Source organism: Lepidochelys kempii, chromosome 2 (assembly GCF_965140285.1).
Source record: "Lepidochelys kempii isolate rLepKem1 chromosome 2, rLepKem1.hap1, whole genome shotgun sequence".
Classification (NCBI taxonomy): domain Eukaryota; kingdom Metazoa; phylum Chordata; order Testudines; family Cheloniidae; genus Lepidochelys; species Lepidochelys kempii.
The window spans coordinates 241,226,362-241,232,361 of NC_136381.1; the positions used below are offsets into that span (position 1 = coordinate 241,226,362).

Below are 6,000 nucleotides of genomic sequence, written 5' to 3' on the forward strand. Positions count from 1 at the left end.
ACAGTTGGGGTGGCCAACCTGTGGCTTCGGAGCCACATGCAGCTCTTCAGAAGTTAATATGTGGCTCCTTGTGTAGGCACCGACTCTGGGGCTAGAGCTACAGACGTCAACTTTCCAATGTGCCGGGGGGTGCTCACTGCTCAACCCCAGGCTCTGCCATAGGCCCTGCCCCCTCACCACCCCTTCCCACCCTCTCCCTTGAGCCTGCCGGGCCCTCAGTCCTCCCCTCTCCTCTCCTCCCCAGATCTTCCTGCACACCACGAAACAGCTGATCAAGAGGTGCGGGGAGAGAAGGGGAGGGGCTGATTGGCAGGGCTGCCGGTAGGTGGGAGGCGCTGGGAGCGGATGGTGGGAGCTACTGGGGGGCTGCTGACTGTTAGGGTCTTATTCTTTCACCCGCTTACTTCCCTGGTCCTTCTCGCATGAACAGAGAGCAACAATACCCAAAGTCCAAAGGTGCAAACAATTCGATGTATATTGGGGTGAACTTCCAGCAAGCATGATTCCAGTTTCCTTCCTTAGAGTCCCCTTCCCAGCTCTGACACCACAGAGCCTTACCTGTGTCCCTATTCCCATTCCCCCCCCTTAGTAAAACATGATTCCAATTTCCCCACCCCCATTCCCTGTTCCCATCCCCCCCCCAACTTCCTGATTGACTGCAGACTACATAGTAAAACTTGAGTTCTGCTTAGCTATACTTTAACCAGTCATTTTACTGAAATTTAACTAACCAATCCTAACATATTGTAACATGATTATTTAACCAATTATATCCCACCACATTAATTAGTTTACACCCGCAAAATTAATTATACAGCAGACAGAAACAGACAGAGACCATGCAAACAAACAATAGCAAAGTGGGAACTATAATGACAAAACAAAACAGAAGTGAGGATTTCACAACTACATCTATAAGTATCTATTGATAACTGAGTTCTTTCCGAACAGAAAACTATCAAACTAAACTTCCTTTTACATCCTCTAGGCCAGTGCTACTCAAGGTAGTGGTCAGCGGACCAGCATCAGCTGCCGATCTGCGCACACATTGGAAAAAAAATTGTTGGTCCCTGATATCAGATAGCTTGAGAAGCACTGCCCTAGGCTCTTCCCTTTCTTTGGAGGTGATAGGAATTATCAGGACAGGATTGTATTCCTAACAGCCCAATAGCACTTTATTTCAATGTGACTAGTTTGGAATGTAAGGATGTGACCATACACTTCCTAGCTTATGGCTGTCTCTGCTGTTTAGCCAAAGATCTTAGCCTAAGGACAGGGCCTCAGACGGTCACTGTAAGAGAAGGCCCGTAAACAGGCAGACTGGGATTTTATTCTTTCTTTTATACCTCTATAACTATCTAAGTGATAAAAATACACCTAAATTCTTAAAGTATAGGCCTTTGCAGACAGGCCTGAATATCTATATCCTAACACTGAGGTATTACTAAAAAGAAAAGGGGTACTTGTAACATCTTAGAGACTAACAAATTTATTTGAGCATAAGCTTTTGTGAGCTACAGCTCACTTCACGAAAGCTTATGCTCAAATAAATTTGTTAGTTTCTAAGGTGCCACAAGTACTCCTTTTCTTTTTGCGAATACAGACTAACACGGCTGCTACTCTGAAACCTGAGGTATTACTGTGGCTCTTTGGCAATGTACATTGATAAATTCTGGCTCCTTCTCAGGCTCGGGTTGGCCGTCCCTGATTTACAGGATGATTCATAATCACTTTTCAGTGATGCAAAAACAATAAATAACTCTGCTTCTGCTGATCTCTGACAGCAAAAAGTCCATCCACAGATGGGGTCTAAAAGATGCAAAGTACCAACAATCTTTACTAGCTCAGAAGGCCTAGAACAGATTTGTGCAGCATCAAAAACAGAGTATTGTATCTAGGGAGGCTAAAAGATGCACTGATGCAATATTCCCATTTCCAGCCTGTGCCACTGGGGCGTTTTTGGAGCCTTGACTGCTGCATAAAGCTGACTTTTCCTGGCAGAAGCTCCAGGGGAGGGAAGCTGTTTGACCCTTGCTCACTATCTCCTGGGATGCAGATGTCCCTACTGAGCAAAGGTTCAGACTGCACTTTCCTGAGCCAACTAGTCAGGTGAAGCAATCCCTCATATACATTGCTCTGTTTAAACTGTCCATGTGTAAATTATATCACAGAGTTTTCTCCCAAATTAAATATCTAAATATCTTCAGATTATTAGAAAAGACCTTTGGTAACTAAATATGTTTTAAATATGCATTTAGACCTTTAGATAAAAGTTTAGAGGACCAGTAAAATTCTGTTTAGAGGGACAGAGAGAATCCATTCTAGAAGATATATTCAGTAAAGTATTTCTGATGCAACAATTTTATAATTTGTAAATGTTACAAGCATAAAATGTATTCTTTAAAATTGTATATATAAAGTATGTGCATAAATCAAGTTATACACAGTCAATTACACAACAATACTCCATATAAATAGGCAAATGGATTCCTTTTTTTTTTTTTTTTTTTAAATCTTTATTGTTCTCCACACTTAAATGTATTGGTTAACCTGTTGAGTTTTCTAGGCTGTGTTCTGATTATTTCAAACCCAAACAATGAACTAGTGGTTTTTAACATTTGATTTTGCTTTAAGTATACATATCTAAGGCTTGACTGTATCTTCCCACACAGCTTTTAATTTTCTTATAAGCGCAATATAGAGGTTTGCAGATAACAATGCATATCTTTTGTCCCCTATAAAGGTTTGGCTATTTGCAGTCTTTTCTATATTATAAGAAAAATTTAAATGTAATGTTTTTGTCTACTCATGCTCTAATGACAAAATAGAAATTAAACAAAGCAAAGAAAACCCTAAATGCATCTGCTTCAGAATTTGGAAGAAAACTATTGGAACATTAAATATGGAACATTAAACAAAGGGCCCAATCCCTTACTCATGAACAATCAAACTCCCAAAGACCTCAATAGAAGATTTGTATGTGCAAGGAATAGAGGAATAGGGCCCTTAATATTTAACTATCAACTATGAAAATAATGTTTAACTTCAGGACTGGCAGACAGTGGATTACTAGCACTGTACATTTATACCAAAACCTTCCCCAAAGTATGTATATGTAAAATGATTTCAAAAATTTTCATTTGAAGCCACTACAAGATCATTTTAGGGGTGGGGCTAAAATCTTACTGAAGAAAACTGATCTAGATACAGGATTAAAAAAACCCTCCCTTTTCTCATTACACAAAAACGCGAGAGGCTGTGACGAAATGTTTGTTCCGATCCATAGTTCGCCCAATATTTAAACAACACCGTTTAATGATGCCCTCCGACTAAACTGCTCCTACTTTGATAAAAGAAAATGAAAAGATACAATAGATCAAATCTTGCCCCACCTTCTTCCCCACCCCCCTTTCTCTTAGTGAAACGGACATACATTGTTTAAGAGCACCACAGCGCCACCAACACAGATCAATGCAAAACAAAAAAGATCTCCCACCGTGTGAAAAAAAATGCGCCTAGAAAAATGCCAAAAATTACAAAATGTCTCCCAAATGCACCTTCTCGGAGACAAACAAGACATCTCCGTGAAGTGTGGCTAAATAGGAGCCTTTATATAAATATGGCTTTAAGCTGAGTGCTGTAAGAGAGCTCATTTTCAAATAAAAAGGTCACTATTTAGAAACAGACATAACAGGGTTTATATTAAGTTATATCAATCTCCACCTTCATACACCAAGGGCAGTTTTTCCCCCCTGTAGTTTGAATCAAAGTAATCCATCCAGAGCTATCAGAAACGGCATAATAAACTATTTTAGCTACAGTCACAATAAATATATTGTTAATAAAGCCCTATATAAATTAGCCAATCCATTATATTTATAAATTGTGTGTAGATAGATATAGCAATGCATACATTTATTACTCCGTACAAACAAGTCCGTCTTAAAAATATTTTGAGTTCTCATACACCTCGCAATAATTGAAGTGCCGTTTGTGCTTCAAATATATTAAACCTTAAAGACAGAAACAAAATTGACTATTTTTTAATCATCGAAATGAACTAGACAGCGTTGGGTGGAATACGCACGAGATCAAAGGTTAAGAAAAACACAAAGATACATTTTATTCAGTAACATAACGAAAATCCTTTATGGTCGTTATTAATCGCAAAAATGTAGCAATAAATATTTTAATTTTTTTTACAAACTTACCTTTAGAAGCGGCAGAGATGATAGTCCTTACAAAATGACTGTAACAATATAGGCTGTATACTTGTTCCTCTACAAACAGCCATCTCCATGCAGCAAAGCGATATCCAAACATCTTTAGAATATTTTGTAAATAGAAAGTGGTACTTTCTTCCATGATCGCTGGTTGAATTAAGAGGTTTTCCTGAGGCTCTGTGGGCGTTTGGAAAAATCGGAGAAATATCCAAAAAAGATTAAAAGCAGCAGGAGCCAGAAGACTCTGGGGTTAACAACTTTGTAATGGCAAACAGGCTTGTTCTGATTGGTTAGGAGGGCAGTGTCCCTACAGTCTGCACTATCCCCCGCTCTCCCCCTTCTGCAGCCTGGAAAAAAAAATGCAGTGTGCCATTTTACACTTGAATTTTAAACACACAGCCAACAAAATCACCAAAGTCTATGCTTGATATTTAGTGACAATGCAAAACAAGACGTTCTTTCAAGAGTCTACATTGCTATTTCAGTAAAAACCTCTTTAAAAAGCCCACAAATAATTCAGTCCTCTTCAGCCAGAGGCTTTGCCATTTTTCCTCCTACTTCCCTTAAGCAAGTTTTTACCAAGAAACACATTAATCAACGTTTCCAAGACATCTCATGCAATTTTAAAATAAATATATCAACATTATTATAGTTTTAAAATATTACAGAATCTAAGAAAGCTAGTCATGCCTGAAACAAAATCCATGACTCCTTGATATTGGAAGGCTTACATCCCAGAGAATACTCAGTTTTTTACAAATCTAAATACCTACCTTATAAAAGAACTAAAATAATATTAATTTCAACAGATACATCCATTGTGGCAGGAATAGTTTTTCTATAAATACTGTTTAAAAACCCCTCCTTATACTGACTGACAGAATTTTACCATGCTGCCCACAAACAAAATGGCTGTGGCACTGAGTTTTTTGGGTCCTCCCACTGTGCCTCCCTTTGGCCTCAAGGAAGTGGTAGAAATCCAAAATAAAATCAATACTAAAAGTACAATGCACAGTCTAAACTCCGTATGACACCATTAGGCATTTTGGATGGTGAGGAATATTTACAAATGTCCTAATTTCTCAAGGATTTTTATTGTTTTAAAAGGGAATCAATCGCTGGACATTTCCGTGACTGTGTAATTTGAACTTCCTGCTTTACATATTTATAAGGTCTTTCACCTATTTTGGCAGGCTTTCAAATTAAGTGGGTTGGGAAATTTGATGCTCTGTCTCTTTAGCTGTGAGCTGAGTCAGGTACTCAGTGGCTGTAACTGTGTTGTTGAAATTAAGGCAAATTCTAACACTTTAATATTCAGTACAAAAAAATCTAACTTATTGCGATGTTATACTGAGAATTTAAATACACCAAAGGCAAGACATTCAAATGTATGGTTCCCACAGTAACTGTAATGTAGGCCCCTTGCACATAAAAAAGCATTTTGTATTCTTGCATGTTATTTTTACTTATGGCCCAATGTAATGTGGGTGAATTATGGTTTTTGTGGAATAATCCTGATTTTTTTTACTTAATAATGACTTGTGTATTTTTGAAGCTTATAGCTTTTTAAAAATTAATTTATAACAAAAATTTAAAGGGAAATGATTGTACATTCAAATCAAATTTGCTCATAAATAATTTAAAATGTTTAACTCATAGCTGAACCATGATGCTACTTGGCACTTGGCACTCTCCTGTTGCAGACAGTTCCATGCATAGGGATCCATAGGGCCTGACTCAACTCCCATGAAGTCTTTCCATTACCATTAATGGGAGT

General features: G+C 38.1%; 1 protein-coding gene across 2 annotated transcripts in view; it reads right to left on the bottom strand.

Moving 5' to 3' along the window:
• EPC1 (enhancer of polycomb 1) overlaps positions 1–5,139 on the bottom strand; it is a 101,503-nt gene extending 96,364 nt beyond the window's left edge. Inside the window, exons 1-2 of one of the 2 annotated variants that reach the window (XM_073334417.2) lie at positions 4,997–5,139; positions 4,212–4,400 (exon numbers count right to left, since the gene is read on the bottom strand). The gene's annotated coding sequence lies outside the window, so the exon portion shown is untranslated. Of the gene's footprint in view, positions 1–4,211; positions 4,945–4,996 lie in introns of those variants that run through there. The other variant, XM_073334416.2, reaches the window with a different exon arrangement.
• Between the last annotated feature and the right edge of the window lie 861 nt (positions 5,140–6,000).